The 17829-nt window shown below is 40.4% G+C and overlaps 1 protein-coding gene across 8 annotated transcripts in view; it reads right to left on the bottom strand.

Moving 5' to 3' along the window:
- Positions 1-16245, bottom strand: part of TEAD1 (TEA domain transcription factor 1) — a 165480-nt gene extending 149235 nt beyond the window's left edge. For 2 of the 8 annotated variants that reach the window (XM_053390949.1, XM_053390944.1), the window contains exons 1-2: positions 15810-16242; positions 14887-15032 (exon numbers count right to left, since the gene is read on the bottom strand). The gene's annotated coding sequence lies outside the window, so the exon portion shown is untranslated. Of the gene's footprint in view, positions 1-14413; positions 14438-14886; positions 15033-15809 lie in introns of those variants that run through there. The other 6 variants (XM_053390954.1, XM_053390950.1, XM_053390948.1 and 3 more) reach the window with 5 other exon arrangements.
- Positions 16246-17829: the final 1584 nt, after the last annotated feature.

Here is a 17829-nt window from a genome sequence, read left to right on the forward strand (position 1 = left end):
TAAAATCAGGCGAGCAGTAGGCATGGAAAGGGTTGGCATGACATTGGGTCCCAGGATCAGTTGAGTTTGTATTGCTCCAAACCTGTTCCATGGGAGTCAGCCAGTGTTGAACCTTGCTGTGGTGCAAAGCCAAGCAAGCAAGGTCTCACAGGGAGACCAGGGTACATATTCCAACCAGGCAGATACCAAACCCACGCTTGGGTTTGCTGTGGTCAATTCTCCTCTCAGGCCCCTTATGGAGCCCCCCATATGCTATGTTGATCCTGACCAGTGCCATTACTGCCCCCATACAATGTTCTTCCGCGTAACAAAGGAAAGCCATAATTTCACTGAGAGAAAGGCAGAAAAACCCCAACCAAGCGACAATCAGGTTGAGAGAGAGAAATTCCTTTCTGGCCTTGTCAACCAGCAAGCCAAAATTGCTCAGTGAAGGCTCTAACCTCTCAGAGCAAAATGGCTGTAAGCTGGAGGGGAAGCAGCCTTATGTAGGCTTCCCCCTCCCCTCTTCAGCAAGGGCTCATGGGGCAGCTTTTTCCTGTGAGCCCATCACACAGAGAAGATATTGGGCAAAGCCTTGCCCAGGATTTTGCTGTAATCTATGGTGCACAGTGCCACCGGGAAAAGATGTCCCATGCTTATTGGGCTTAAAACTGAATTCCTGTAGGTTCAGAATATCTCAAAAAAATTCATGAGTGAAACACATGTATTCATACAGAAATTAAGGGACTATATTTGGTGGTGGGGGAGACTCACTAAAAATAAAATGTGTGTGCAACAGGAAGGATCTGCTTATGCAAATGTAAGTAAACAACTCTTATAGATTGGTTATATTTTGTTTAAGGTAACGTATTTGAACACCTTACTGCTTTGATGCTGTTAATAAGAAAAGCTGTTATAGGAGCCTTGCAAATCCATTTAAATTGATTCTAATTAATGAATCAATCACTAGCCACTGACTGGAGTGAATAATTTGCTGCCGCAGGCCTCTAATTCCTACCTGAAAATCCACATTATAGTGATAAGTTGCTTCTTGGTCTAACACTGAACTGCGCTGCTTTTAAGTCAGATTTAGGATATTTTGTTCAAACAGCTAGGAAATCCAAGTCCCAGATTTATCAATTCAAAATTGCACAGGACTCAAATTACAGCAAGCAAAGAACTGGAGATAGGTTAGGTTCAACAACAATACAGTTCTGAATTTTTTAACTTTAAGTATCTTTCATTAAGCATCTTCAGGATAACATGATCCTTTATGGCACCTGAAATAGAGTTATTTGTATATAATTTGATTATACATTTTATTGTTCAACACAAGTCTCATTAGAACTGTGACAAAACAGTGGCTGCTCCTTCAAGTTCTAATGCAACATTTGACTTTGGGGCCTGCCTGTATGCCATAGGTTAGCATGCGTATTTTTCTCTGAATTAATGTTGAAAGAATGCTTTGCTCAAGTAGCTACAAAAACCACCACTACCCCAAAGAAATAAGTCTACATCCACAGTGAGAGTTCCCATTTCAAAATTTGAAAGGTGGGGCATAACTTCTCCAATAAGGAAATAATATTATTAAAAATAGCCTACTGCCTTTAGAACAGGAGTAGCCAATGTGATGCCTTGCAGATGTATCTTACAGCTTTATCACCCACAGGTGGCCATATTTTGCCTCTACTTCCAGTCTTTGCTATTATTACCTCTTACCTGTTTCAGAGCACCTCTTTCCATCCTCCTCCATCACTGGACATGCTGGCTGGGAATGATGGAGATTGAGTCCAGAAGCATCTGGACAGCCACAGGTTAGCCACCTCTGCTTTAGAGTATCATAGATTTTCAGCAGTTTAACTATTTCCAAATCAGTGCATTGTTTTAAGATTTCTCTATGGTAACTATCAGGCCAATACACAAAGCACGGTGCCAAAGTGTGGTCCCTAATCAATCTCAAAGCCATTATACTGCCATATTTGTTTTGGCACAGAAATGTTCAGGTTGGATAGGAATAGCAGCAAAAAGAATGGGAAAGCTAATTGCTTTTTTGGTTGTTGTTTCTGTTTAAGTCAATACTATCAGAGAAGTACGTTTTGCAGACAGTGCAAGGGATTAAAATTAGGGCTAATTTTGACTTTACATAATGAACACAGCTGAATAACATCCATTTAAACAGTAAAAATTAAAACTGAACACTATACGCTACACTGTGGTTCACATTCAGAAATAGGTTATGTAGTCAGAATGGCCTTGGTTATGTAGAACCAACCAGCTTTCCTTGCAAGAGACAAGCCAGGAAGGTTGTTGAGGAAGCAGAATATGACTTCTTTTGTTTTACTTCTTCCAAGGTTTCTCTCTTCTCTCCAGCCACTATTCTTGACTTCTGTATCTTTGCTGCCAATTTTTTTTTAATTAAAAGGAAAAACCGGGGGGGGGGCCTGAATGTAGCAGTTTTGGAAAAAGCTGCAAGTAGGTTCATGAGTTCATGAATGTCATGTCACTCATTTTTACATCCTGAATGTTTACGGTTGAAAAATCCAGATAGCAGCTCTGATTCACTCTTGCATATGCCAAGGTATCCAGACATCCAAAATCAAGACCACAGATTATAAACAGCTTCAGCAAATTGAGTCAAGTGCCTTTGTTCCTCAGATGTACATCTTCCTATTGCTTACAAAAGCACCATACACTAACCACTAACGCTGTTATAGCCAGCACTAGGAAAGGAAGTTATTCAAGTCTGGATTTCCTGCTTATGGATGTAGCCAAGAACTGAGAAGCTTGTAGTGGTTTCAGGAACTGAGTCATCTAATGATTCATGGATAAGATACTGATTTTAATATGTGCCTAATCACAAGACTAAAAAAACTTGACAACCAGCCTAGATGAGGTTTAATTTCTGGCTTAAAGCAGAACAAATCTGTATTATGGCTGGGGGAGGAAGAGACCCCAAACATTACAACTCATCATCACTTTCAACTTTTTAAAATGGTTTATTTCCCTTTGTATTCTAAAAGGCTTTTAAAGCATAAAAAGGAGAGGGGGGGAGCTTCTAAGACAAGACCTATCCTGATTTATAAGAAACAAATGACAGGTAGGATATGCTATTGTGCTCTTAGAAACAGATATCCATATTTTTAATCAACAAAATCCACTAGTGTATTGCTCTTACCAATCCACAAGATTCATGTAACTAATGGGGGTTGAGCTAGTGGAAACCAACTAGAAGTTCCATTTCCACGGCTGATCAGCATGAAAGCAGAAGCTGGCACACACAGTACCTGCCTGAGTACAGGAACTTGTACTCTTGAAAGCAGAGACGTTTCCAAGCGCAAATACGGAATTCATAACTAGCCACCACTTTGTAGGTCTGAAATGTTTTGGTTGTGGGGGAAGGGTATATATAGTAACGTAGGCTGCCTACCTAAGCCGACGTTTGAGAAGGAAAAGTGAGTTTTCATCTGTGGAAAAATACTGGCTAGCCCCCCCCCCCCCCCCATTTCTGAAAAGGAGGCTCAGATGCCACAGTACAGTAACTCTGGAAAAGGAAAACCGTTGTGGGAGGCCCCGTGATTTTAGGATGCGTGTTTTACCAGCGTGTTTAAAAAGAAACAAAAAAAGTGTAGCATGCTTTAAAAAAAAAGTAAAACAGTTGACAAGAAAAGGCCAAAGTGCACTCTGTGGCTGGCAGTCATTTTATGGCTTTAGTCCTACAGCAGATTTACTTAGATGACGTCAGTGGCTCCAATCCAGCTTTTTCTTTGGTAGCATTTACCACTTGCCTCTTGAAGCCTCCACTGTGCTACAGAGCAGCAGACCATAATCAAAATTCCCTTTGTGAAATAGAGTTTACCTCAGGGCACACAGGCCTAGCTAGCTGAATTGAAGGCTCTTCACCCTGCACTTCATGCCTAGAAATAAATAGCCTACAATACTGTACTTTGCCTCAGTACAGAAGAACCATTAAAAGCAGGCTGATACCTTTTTTAAAGGTTTTTTTTCCCCTTTTTCTTTTGGTCTGCTCCAAAAATCTCACAGGCTAGAGTATTACTTAATATTCCAGACCTATCACATATCATGATAATACTTTGCAGGCTATTAGGGCCTCATTTAGAATGGGAAATGCTTGTACTTTATGGAAGGTTTTCCATACATACCGTTCTAAAACATGTGCCAAACAGTGGTAGATACTGTGGTAGTCAGTTCCTTTCAGTAGGAGGGCAGTTTGAGTTAGGACCTCTGCATGGCTGCTAGGATTTGCCAGCCCAAGGGCAAGATGGAATGCTGCTTTTCTACAAACCTTGTTCAACAATTGATAGGCTTCCCCCAGAATATGTACTCCTTCATTCTCTTCCACGGTAGATATTACTATCCTCATTTCTTGTTGACCATAATGATGATTTAGTTACCCCTGCACTGATGTTAACTATGGTCATGCTAACTGATTACCTCTGAACCAGAGCTTCAGACCTACTTCAAATTTAAAGTTTCAAATTCAGAACATGGAAGCCCCAGTTAGCAAGAAATGTGGTTGATAATACAATATTGCCAGGCATCTGCCAAAGACCCACATCTCACTGGGGCAAACTGACAAGAGCCCCCTGGACCTTATGCAATGAGTAGATCAACTCTTTGAGGGAAAGGAGCCTGTGGAGGTTGTCTTGCCCAAGGATCTTCCAAAACCTGGAGGCACTGATGCAAATGGGGCTGTCTAAAATAACACTTTCATGAGCTCCATTAACGTGAGAGGCTACCACTGGATTGATCCCATTTCCCACTTCCCCTGAACACCCAATGCTCAACATTGAATTGCCACATGTTCAACAGAAGCATGTTCGGTCTTCTACATACACACAGATGTGTGTGTGTAAAGCCCCTACATACTTCTGCTGGGCACACCAGTATTTGGAGTTGTGGCTCACAAGCATCACATATTCTGCAGGGTCAAGGCTGACAAGGAAGTGAAAAATTGCTCTGGAGAAGGAATGGCGACTGCAGGCTACCTCTTAACTGGGAAGCCAAGGTCTGCGAGATCCAGCGTTGCATTTCCCCCAGGCTATACAAAACCTCAATTCCGTTCTTTGTCTGCCACAATCTCTCAACTGAACAACCTGCACTCTTCCCAGCATGAAGCAACTGTGACACTCCCAATCTTTATGACCAGGCACACCTCTATCCCCAAGTAAGGTCTTTTCAGTGCTAGATAGTATTAGTTATGTTTTTTGCTATGCAGAAGACTGGGAAGTCTATATGCTACACACAGGCTAGGAAGGAAGGCTCGCTGAAAGAGACTAGGGCTGGACTGTTCATGTATGTTCTGAAAGTATGAAAAGGATCAGTAGCTGAAGGAGGGGCAAAGTTACTGGAAATAATCCAAGTATGTTTAGGACTATAAGAAGTGTCCTGCTTTATGAGACCAAATGCTTAGGTTATTTTGCATGCTGTTTCCCAGGATGGGCAGATGATCATCAGAAGCTTAAAATCAGGACACAGGGCTGAAAACCATCTTCCTCTGTTGTTTTCAGGTGACTTATCTTTGAGAATGTTGACTCGGAACGTGGAGGTACTATACAATCATCATGACTAGCAGCCATTAGGATCCTTATCCTCTATGGATCTGTCTAATCCCCTTTTTAAAGCCATCCTGGTTGGTGGCCATTGCTACATCAAGAAGCAATGTAGAGCAAATTTGAGTTCAATGAAGTTCTGTTTTGTCTATCCTCAATCTCTCACCCTTCGGCATCACTAGATGACCTTAGGTTCCAGTATGAGAAAATGAAAACAGTCTCTAACCACTTTCTCCACATTACACATTATACATCTGCATCTCTCTCACACATGTGCACACACAACTCTAGCTAGTGTTCCCAGTTGAACTGTTCTGTCACCTTTTTGACAGTAAGTACCAGCAGCATGTTTCCATTTCTTGTTCAAGAGGAGCCTACCCCTTCTGTACAGACCTCCCTTGTGCCAAAACATCCCTAGTGCCTAAATCCAAACTCTTGCTCCTGATACCGCCATCTAATCCATGCTGAAACCCCTTAGCTCCACCTGATCAAAAACAGCAAAGTAAGAGATGTCAATATACAAGTGGCACATAGAAATTATCCTTCCAATTACTTTCAGGATGGAAAAACAAAAGCAAAGAGCATTCCTAAAAGCGATCACGACCAAACAAAATATATTTCTCACCAACATTCTAAAATGCTTTCTAACATTGCCAGTCCCAAATTATTCTCAGTTAAAATAACAGTCCAAAATTAGTTTTAAAATGCTTGTTGCTTTTTCGGGAAGATAAGACTCCTCCATGGCCACATGCACACACCATGCCTGCAGCTGACCCAGTTTCCTCCAATTCATTGAATACACAAGACATGCTAAAACTATTCAGAAAATGAGACCTAAGCTGGCAGAGACCTAGTGCATATCCTTAAACAAAAATACTGCCAATCTGCCCTGGTCATCATCAACACTGTGAAGAATACTGAAGAAATGTAGAATGTTTCGCAGGGTCAGAGGGCAACATAGAAGGATTCTATCCCAAGGCCATTTAATGAATGTGAATGAAAGGCTATTACAACTGATATTTTCTGCTACACGATACAGAATAGGCAATGATGGGGCTTCTACCACATTCTGGGTCTGCTGAGAATTTACTGTATTCTTTGAAAGACCCAAATCAAATAAGATTAAGGTAAAATTAAGGATAAGATGTATTAGATTTTATTACAGTGCATTAATCATATTTGAACCCTGAATCAATAAATACGATGACGCAAATATTCTTTTTCCAGAATTTTTTGAAGATCACATTCATCCCATTGATTTGATTTAGCCTGTTTGTTTAGGCTGCAGACCTATGCAGTGGGCAACTTCCTTTGCCAGCCCTAAATAAATATTTTATTTACTGAGATATTTCTATACCACCTTTCATACACAACAAGGTGCTCTACAAAAAACAGAAGCACAACAACATAACCAATTCAGAATAAAATAATAGCTACTAAGGTCAACGGCAGATAGTTAAAAGAAACCAACTGGAAATAAAGGCCAGAAATGATGATGATCCTGCCCATCTGGCTGGGTTTCCCCAGCCACTCTGAGCAGCTTACAAAATATCTAAAAACATAATAAAAACAACAATCCTTAAAAACTTCCCTAAACAGGGCTGCCTTCTGATGTCTTCTAAAAATCAGATAGTTGTTTGTTTCCTTGACATCTGAAGGGAGGAGTTCCACAGGGAGGGCGCCACTGCCAAAAAGGCCTCAGAGCCATGTATATTCAGCATACATAAATGTGGGAAGCTGCCTCAGTTCTGAGGGGAGACAGTGCCACTGAAAAGACACTCCCCGCCTGGCCGCCTCTAAGCAAACCACTGAAGCTCATGCCACAACATGTCTCAGATGCAAACCTCTCTCAGCATCTTCATACTTGCAGGTGAAAGGGGCTTTAAAAATTATGCTTTCCACAGACGCAAAGTAAACTACAAATGCAAATCATGGCCAAACATTTAGAAATTATGACGCTGGACATAGGGAAAGCATCACAGGTTTTAAATCCGACTCCCAAGTTTGGTAGGTAGCCATATGACAGTTTAGCACCTAAGCTACACTCTACAATAGTGGTACCCAAACTGTTTCTTTTTCCATGAACCACCTGAAAACTGCTGACAGTCTTGGCTGACCACTTACGACTTTCCTACCTGTTGCAGGAACTGGAATATGCTATGCTAGAGGCTGCATGACTTTTAATTGTATTTTATTGGTTCTTTTATTTCGTACATCTTGTATTTTATTGTACCCCATATAATTCAAATTGCAATACAATAAAAGAAATAAAAGAATCAATAAATATACAATTAAAAATCAATATGAATGTTGCCATTCATCACCCAACTTCAGCTACAAATCCACAGACATTTCGCAGGCTGCCTTAATGAAGCTGATGGACCATTGGTGCGAAACCCTGCTCTTTGATACATTGACGCACCCTTCAAAATGTTTACTTCAGCATTGTTTTTGAAGAATACGATCCACTCACTAACACCAGAAGGATGAAGGCTTGAGGCAAACCACATCACTGTCATGAGAGTCAAAAGAATTCAAGGACTGCAAAAAATTCAGAAAGAATTCCAGAATGCTTTGGACCATGCCCTGTGTTCTTTGAGCTTTACAACTAATCCACAGTTTCTATTTCTTATTTTAATGACCACTTGCCTGTAGACGGGAGAGACCAGCGAGAATCTGCGATAAAAACGAAAGGACTAGAAAATTTGCAAACAGTTATGCTGCAAGATATTTGTAATTTGCAACATCACTGTTCACATGCAGGGGTGGACCAAAAAAACAAAAAAAGGGGTTGGGAGAGAGAGATTCCACTGAAAGGATAACTGGCTAAGGGAATATTGGACACCTGAATGAGTGGAGCCTGTAGCTGCTGGTGATTCAAACGCGAAGCATATCAAAATGCTCTCGATAAGCTAAACTAGCAGATAGCTTATCTGAAGCATATACTAGCCATATGGTGCCACAACTTCTGTTGCCTGTTGCTAGCATAACAATAGGCTACTGCAGACTTCTACTGGAAGCACTATTTGACAAACTGTCAACAGCATTCCCTCCCCCCAAGAGCTCTGGGGCAATGGCGTGCATGTCTATTTGCATTAATAAAAAAAAAAGCAGGTGAACAAAGAGTAAACCAGATGTCAACTTTAGAAATCGAGCTGTCTGGTTTAGGAGAGTTAACAGAGGCAGACAAACTGCTAGAGCTCAAAGCTAGACAATGAGCTTCTCTCAAAACACTCTGGCCTAGGGGAGTGGCTATTTAAAACACTTGGCTTCTTTTATTTCAGCACTGTGGAAGTGAATTCTGCTCTTAAGTGCTGGCTCAAATGAAGTCATTTTGTTTCACTGGGGGTTTCTTTGCATTTCAGCAATGTGAGTGTGCACTGTAGCGAAGAATGAAAATGCATGATTTTTTTTTTAAAAAAAATGACTTTTCACTTTTAAGCATGAAATCCAATACATTAACCAACTTAATGCTTTGATTCTGTACAATACAGACAAATCCTGTGAACAGTTCGTTTAAGTTTAAACAAAATGGAAGTTATTATCCTCTTGTGCAAGAACTTTTGAACACTAGGCTGAATTGGAATTTACAACCCTGTCTAATGCCATAAAGGCAAGGTGTGAATAGTGATAGATAAGAATGATTTACAGTTGGGCTTTTATAAAACTGACAGATTCACATCTGGTTTACATTGCAGAATCATACAGATCCTTTTTCATGCTGCAATTATTTCTGTTCCCTCTTATGTTTTTCCTAAAAGCATCTCAAAAACATTGACAAAACACATATTAATATCCAGAATAGTGGCCCATGGTGTTTAACTGAATGTTATTATCTGGATTTTGTGTTATTTTTTCCACAATGAAATCTAATAAACTAAGTGCAATGTACCGGGGGGGGTGAAAGAGAGAAGTACACCCCAACACAGTCAAATACAGATAAATTAATAGATCTCTCTGTAGCAATATGAAAAGTCAAAAACATAAAATCTGAAAATGTATTTTCCTATAGAACTGAATATATATAACATTTTTGGGTTATCTTTTAGGATTCCTTTCATGTTAAGTTGAGAATGCACCTTGAACTCCTTCCAAAAAAACAGTACTGCACTGAATTATGATAATTAGAAGACTGTGTACATAAAAAAGGCAGTGCAATTGATGCATACTTTGGAAGAAAAAATCTTACTGCACAGAATATAAGTTCAATATGTTCTCACATAATTAACATTTCCCATAATTAGCAGCAGTTTTCAGTTTATGTCCCAATAAAAGTAATAGCATCCATTATCGTTTTAGATTCCCAAGCAATGGCATTGTAATTGCTTTAAAAACCATGTTTAACTTTTGCTCCCGATAGCACTTTTGAGATACCAGCTTTTTCCTCTCAAAAATTATGCATCAGTTTGGAAACACATCAGGCAGTTGTGTATCAATGGCTAGAACAAATCAAAGACATGGGGAAAGCTAGAACTCTATGGAGGCAACTTGGATCAGTAAAACAGGGCGTAGAAACAACACTCACATTGTCAAAAGAAGCAAAGAAGAAAAAGGCAAGGAATTAAAAGAATAGTAACAGATGTTACTGATTTCATTTGGCCGCCTTTAAGCAAATATTACCATCATTTTAAGGGAATGCTGAAGATTTGGTTTGTCACAAATCACTTCTCTTCCCTCCCTACTTGAAATTGTTCCTCAAACCCACCTTCTCCAAAAAGTTTTTTCCTTGCCACTTAGGCCCCTTCTTCAGTTGATTTTTTAAAATACCTTAAGTACACACAGCTGCAGTTGACCATATTTATTCCTTGTTATTATTTTTGTCCTTCTCTCTGTGGTATCCCCCACTACTGTAAGTGCCTAGAAGCAGAGATCTGGATTTTTTTTTACTTGTGCTAAACCGTGTAACACACCACGTGTTTAATGAAACTATTTAAACAAATAACTTTCTGCTCAATCATCTCAAGCTATAAAGTAGGGAAGTACCCTCTTACAATATGGAGGGTGCTTTCTTAAAAAAAAATCCTCTCAGCATGCAAAAATTTCCAAAGAAAAAGGTACAACAACAAATAAAATGCACCATAAAGTATGTCTGTGATCCTAAAGCCTTTTTTTGCCATTAAGCTTTGGGACAGTAAACCTTCAGTAGTAGACCTGTTCTAACACCTAGGATTACTATTTTTATATATAGAACTGAAATCTTAAATTCTCCCACCAAAATTAAGAGGATTTAATGACACCACTACGGCCAGATATTCCTCTCTTTTAAGTCTTCAGACTCCAAACAGCATTATAAAATGTTATTGAGAGATTTAATGTTTGGCTTGTTTTATATTTTAAATACTGTGTTTGCTTTCTGACCTTGGGTTCACCCGAAGTAGGTGGGATATAAGTTTAAAAATAAAAAAAGAGTTTCTAGTAGCCCTATCCTAAATCCTGCAGCATTTGCAAACCAGTGTCAGGATGAGGCTTCACAAATGGTTACATCAGTCCAGCATCACAAGCTATGGATGTTACACAATCCATGTAGGGATATTATACACAGCTAGAGAAACTCAAGTGCCTCAGAGTGCGTATAGGCCACGAAAACACAGGAAGTTGCACTCATTATAATCCCAGATTATGAACTCCACAATCATAAAAGCACAAGAATGAGACTACTCTGGAAACTGATGCCACTCTGTACGCCATACGACATGTTATACAACAATCTAATAATAATAGTAGTAGTAGTAGTTGGTTGTTATTTTACTGCTCTTCCGCCTTGTCTGCCCCAAGCATTGGCAGGAGAAAACAGAAAAGAAAGACTCTCAAGGGAGCTTCATGAAAAAAGGTGCTGTTAAAAGTATTTATTAATACTTTTGCCCACTATCAAATAGAGATTCCACATACCGAAGCACATTTCCTTAATGCACATATACATCTGAATACATAACTCCATTTGAGTTGTAGTGCTCTCTGGACCACAGTGAACAGGCAAGATGAGACTTTTTATGTGGATGGGAGGACCTGCAGATCCAGAGCAGGATTGGGATCTTGATATATAAAGATGAGGATTCAGTGAGGACTAGCATCATTAATGCTTTTGTAGGTAGTGCAATTGTCACATTTCTAAACATAACACAGCTAGTGATTTACACAGTATACAGTGTTAGTTTAAACTGAAATCAACATACAAGGCACTGCTAATCCCTTTCCCTAGTTACCTCATGTACTGCACAATGCTAGCCATGTCTACTCACAAGTAAGTCCTATTGAATTCGATGGGGCTTACTCTCAGGTAAGTGGAGTTTGGAATGCAACCTACTCCCAAGTATCAAGTCCAGTAAGAGTCTTCAAGTCTAGCAATACAAGACCCAAACTTTCAGATTCTCTCTCACATAGAAGGTTTCATTCCAAAATAGTAAATAGCAATAATTCAGTTTCAATGCATAACTGAGTACTGTATCTGTAACAACACACACATGCCAATAAAAGCCCAAGAGACTATCTGCTGTGTGTGTCCCTTTAAGAAACACCCCCCCCTTTGCTGTTTCTGTAACAGTGCCATAAATCTCTTTATAAATCAATGGACCTACAAAATCTAGGAAATAATTTCTGTTCAAATTTGTGCCCTGTAGTACTTTATGGACAGTGTAATGTTTTCCAAGTTGCATAGCCAGGTGATAATATATAAGCATTGCTTACACTTCAATTACATATTTAGGGAAATATTTTAGTTAAAACAATGATGTAAATTGCGTTCTTCTGTTATATCATTTTCCGACAAACCACAGTATAAAACAATCTCATGTACATAAACATATTAAGTATTAAATCAGCAAAGTTTTGATCACATGACTACGCATGCACATACCATTTTAACACGAGCGCCCTGATGCAACAAATCTTTAAATCCTGAACTAATGAAGTAGCTTTAGGAAACTAGGCAGCAAGTTCTACTATTTCAAGTACAATAAAAAATGCATTATTATATTAGAAAGATCACTGGTTTAAATTGTGAGCGCATATGCTGCATCTTGTATGTATTTTGGGGAAGGGGGGAATACACAGTTTAAGAAATTATTCCTTACTGTCACACACAATCCAAGCAAAGCTCTGAATTATGGAAATGAGCCCCAAATCAGGTTTTTTCACAGTAAGAACAGACTACACAGCCATCTTACTGCTAAAGGGTATGCATTCACAACTACATTTTGCTAGAAAACAAAAAGGGTACTTTTACCCTTCTCATCATAAGAGGTCTTTGCATTCTGGCCCTCCTATACACTTAAGCAGTCACATTTAACACTTCATTGTTCTTGAATAACTGGGATATCGATTGTACCCTTTTGCTGTGTTGAAGCCTGAGAATTTTTAAAGTAGGGTTGCTGATCTCTGGAATTACATCTTCTACAGTTTGGGACTTTCTGCCATCAAAATAGCTGAGCTTAACTTTCATTATCAAGGGAAAGCACCACAAAAAGCCTAGATTGCTTCCTAGACCTAGATCATCATCCAAGCAAGAGAGAGAAAGAAATCTACTTTCAAAGTATTAAAGTAGCTTTCCAGTCACACATACATTCTTCAAACACCAAAACCCTTCCAGCTGGAATTCACTAAGGACCCAGATCTCGCTTGTGCTAGGACTGTTCTTTTCCACTGTTTACTAAACTTCCCTAAAAGCAGATACGATTCAGCTAAAAAGCCCACATAAAACCAACATTTCACTCGAGTCTCCTCCTTGTGATAAGTTTAGTGGACGCATTCCAGGTTTTGGTACTGCATACAAAACGAAGGCATATCAAACATGTATCAAACATACTTTTCATATTTTCAGCAGCACTAGGCATCTAAAACTATTTTCAAACACTAGGCAAATTTAACAATGAGGTACACTACTGTCTCGTTAATACTTTAATGTCATTCCGCATAAAGAAAAACATAAAAGCCATTACAATGGTCAAAATAGGGTGCTAATCAATACACCAGATATTTGATCTTCCTGGATGCATCTAAAATATTTAATGCAATTAGTGCCTCCAAGCTATAAATTATATTGTCAACAAATCAGCACAGAAAAAGAATTGTGAAAGCTTGTCTAACTGCCAACAGAATTTCCTTAAAATAAAAAAAAGATAATACCCTTGAATCAGCTCTGAAATTCAGATAGGCCTGAAGAGCTTTCTGTTCACCTTTTGAAGTGTTATGAATTCCCAACATTCCATTTGAAAAATATGTGGCGCATGCATATATAGAGGCAGCCTCTGGAATAAGGCAATGTAACATTGCCCTCTGAATTATCTGAAATCTCCTTAGCATGCACCATCAATACAGTCTAATGTCCTTGCAGTGGTATTTCCCAACTATTTATAGAGATGGCAAAACACTATGTACCCAAGGGCAGCCATTCCAAATTTAGGATTTATTAAAAAACAAAAAAAGGTGCATGATATAAGAGCATGTCTCCAGTTACTATTTGTGTTTCCCATTGCATTGTACATAATTATCCTTCCCTTTAAGGAAATTCAAACTGCCATAAGATTTACACATCAATATAAAATCTATATTAAACTCAGAAAATGCGGTCATTAATTTTTTTTTAAAGAACCACACTTGATACTTATATGTATGTATCTCAGAAAACTACAGCTAAGGGTGCTATCTTTCCTTTTTTTATCAGCAAAGGGAATAAAATGCTAAGTGCTCCTGATAAGGAGTTTTAGCAGAGCTACTTTTTTTTTATTGGCCACCTTAAATCAGAATTTACATGTGTAATATTTTTAAGTCACCCCGTGCAAATGAAGTGTGATCTAGGAAATGTTTTAAAAGATTTCCATATTTTACATCACTAGCAGCCATTTACAATGAGAAAATAAAGAACATACCTGCTCGCTAACTTTTGAAACATTTATTGAGGTCACTTTTCATTTCCCCAAATCAAAAACAGATACTTGCTTCTAATCGTTTAACGACTCTCCTGAGAAACACAGGTGGCTGGTATTTCATTGTTTCATAAATATTTTTATACAGTGACACCAATGAGCATTAAATAAATCCATTAAATCAAGTCCAGGGTTGTGTGTGCTTCCTTCCACCCCTTCGAATCTGAGTTTTACTGTTGGAGTAACACAGTATCTTCCCCTCTCTCTGTGTGTGTGCCTTCTTGTGTTTTGTTTTGGATTGTGATAAACTAATTTCCCACCAAGACTAAGTGGACTTCCTTTCTTTGAAAGTGTGAATTCTGTGAACAAAGACTACTTTCTGCCCTCTGGGAAGCAGCTCCATTAATGTGTAAAGAGGGGATGTGCAAGATCCCTTTAAAAGGTTAAGGGGAAATAAATAATCCTAGGGTTCCTACCGAAAGGAAGTTTTCCAGGGACAATATCCGCGTTTTGTTGGAACTGCGACTTTGTCTTTTTTGGATACAATGTTTCTGCTGACTCCGGAAAATTTTCCACTTGAATGTGCAATTAACCAGCAGTGGCAGCAGCAGCAGCAGCAGCTCTGGAGAAAGCAAAGAAGCAGCAAAAGAGAACATTCCTTCTTTCATCTTTAAGAGGAAAAAGAAATTAAAAAGGGAAGAAGGGGCGGGAGAGAGAAAAGCAAAAAGCAAAAACTCAAAGCTCTTAAAAGACAGCCAAATCTCAGATCCAGCCACTTTTCCAAAGCTCGGCACTAGGGAGAGAAACTCGAGGGATAGGATCAATTTACTTTGCAAGGCCTGATCTGCTCCCAACTTATTCCTTCTTGGCGAAAAATGTGAAAAATGCCAAAGATTTGTCTGTGTGTGCGCGCGCGAAAGAGTGAGTGTGTGTGTTTGAGGGCGCGAGCGCGCGCGCGCGCCCCAGGCAGCAAAGCAGTGACTCAGGCAACTAAATGAAAGCAGCAACAGCAAGAAGGAGCAGAGCGAGAGAGGGAGAGAGGAACGGCCGCCTGTTGCAGCTCTGCCTGAAAACCCCCCAAAGCAGCCAAAACTCCACTCAGAAACAACTCCCTCCACCTCCCGAGGCGACTTTCCGGATTTCGTTTTATTTTGCCCCCCCCCTCACATTTCCCAGATCACCTGCAGAGATTGAGAAGAGAGAAGGAGGAGGGGGTCGTGAAGGAACGAAAGAGGGACGATCGGCATGATTCTCCCAAGTAAATAACAGAGGACAAGCCCCCCCCCCGCTCCTCTCCTTGCCACACAAAGCAACGCGAAATCTGCAGGGAAGCAGCCAGCTCCCTCCAGCCCCCACGCGCCCCAACAAACAGCCAGACACAGACCCGCACAAAACTTACCTCCACTCCACTCCCCACCTTTGCAAACACCACCAGCCTTTTGCAATTCAATTGCAAACTTCTTCCAGCTTTCCCCTGGGGACTTGGCTTGCTTAATTTCCAAGCCTTGGTGCTGTTTGGTAATTTTTGGGGGGAGGTAATTTTTTTAATTTTTTTTTTGCTTGTTGTTGCTATTATTATTGTTGTGGTGGCTATTTGGAAAAAGAGAGAGAAATCTCTTAATGTGTGTGTGCGTGTGTGTGTGTGTGTGTGTGTTTGGGCTCTACAAGCTTGTTGGCTTGCGGGATTATTGCAAGCCCTTGCCAGTGCTTCGTGACTGCCCCCAGACCGGTGGCGGGCAGGGCGGGCTGGGCTTTCGAAACGGGCTTGTGCGGCGCGAGCGATGCTAAGAATGTTCGGAATGAGAAGAGGAATGAAATGAACGCGAGGAGCGGACTCTCGACAGCGGAGGCGGAGCCACGGGCCGCGACAGCCCGGGGAGGCGGAGGGGAGGAGCCACCGAGCAGCTGGTGACCTCATTGGAAAGTCCGGGGAGGAGGAAGCCGGAGAGGGGAGGGGAGGAGTTTCTGGGCGGGGGGAGGGAGAGATCAGATCGCATGGGGAGGGGCGGGGGGAAGAGGTCACCGAGAGCCACCTGAGCATCAGCCGGAGGGCAAGAGCGCGGCGCTGAAATGGGATCCTCTGCTCACATGCCGAGGCACAATCGGGAAGGCGGAGCGTGGCTGGCTTGGCGCACCGAGAGAGGGGGAAGAGGGAAGAGGATCGTTCCAGCTGCGACTCCCATCGGAGGATACAGGCAACAGGATTGCAGCGCTCTGGGGACGGACGAGGCTGATGCAAACTTTCTAGGGCTGGGTCGCGCGCGCTTTTGGAGAGCCGGAGTTGGCGCTTTCCTCCTGAAATGGAGGAAGGAGCGTCAGGTCGTCCTTTTTAAATTTATTTTATTTTTTGCAAAATTTAGAAATACATGCACAAAGATAAACAAACAAATCACGATTCAGAGAGGCTCAGTTAGACGTAAAATCGGGACAGCAACCTGGAAAAGAACTGCCGTTTGTGGTCCGAAAGGGCTAAAGCGCAAGCGACTCTGGAGCTTTGCATCGCCCTGCTCGCGATAGTCCATATCGCGTGCCTTTCTTGTCCTTGCGACAGCATCGCACCCTTGTGGAAATGCACTCCCGAGGGAGCTGTTGTAAGTCACTTGCAATTAACTGAGTTCCACGTGGAAAGGAGAGACATTAAAAATGTGCAACACACGGGGGAAATGTTTGCCACGGGCACTTTCTTGGGGGCGTAGAACAAAGAGCATATAGTGCAATTCTAAAAATGTCTACTCATAAGTAAGCACCACTGCGTTCTGCGGGACTTAATCCCAAATTTATAGGATTATGCCCTCAACCAGGACCATTATATTCTGATGCCATAGAACATACCATGTAATGTAATAGTTTCCCCTCATATACAGTGCACACCTTTGACATTATGTTCCATCAGGAGTTAAAATGTTTTTTATTCATGCGAGCATTTACTGGAAATTAATTTTGGGCTAACTGTCCTCTGCTCATTGCTTTATTACGTAGCTTGCGGTAATTTTTTCTTGTATTTTTATTTAATTGTTGTACACCACTTTGGTACTTTTTAAGTGCAAAGTGGTGTTTATTAAAAGATTTATAAAAATCAGTATCATACCAAGCAAATCAGAACAGTTGTGTTATCGCAACTTTCAGTTGCCATCCTAAAAATATTTTTTTCTCCCTGTCCCATTGCTGAATATTTTTCCCTGTTCCATATCTGGCACAGGCTTCTAAAGCAGAGCTTATTAGTATGGCTAGAACAGTTGCCTTTTAAAAAAACCCTTCATAAATACCTAAAACTTAGAAATGTTGTATTTTTAAATTTATTTTATTTATTTATTTTGTATTCTGCCCTTCATTCGAAGATCACATGGTGGTTCACAACATAAACATTCAAAATGAGAACACAAAACACATAATAAAGCAAAAGCAAACCAATAACTCTA

Source organism: Podarcis raffonei, chromosome 1 (genome assembly GCF_027172205.1).
Source record: "Podarcis raffonei isolate rPodRaf1 chromosome 1, rPodRaf1.pri, whole genome shotgun sequence".
Classification (NCBI taxonomy): domain Eukaryota; kingdom Metazoa; phylum Chordata; class Lepidosauria; order Squamata; family Lacertidae; genus Podarcis; species Podarcis raffonei.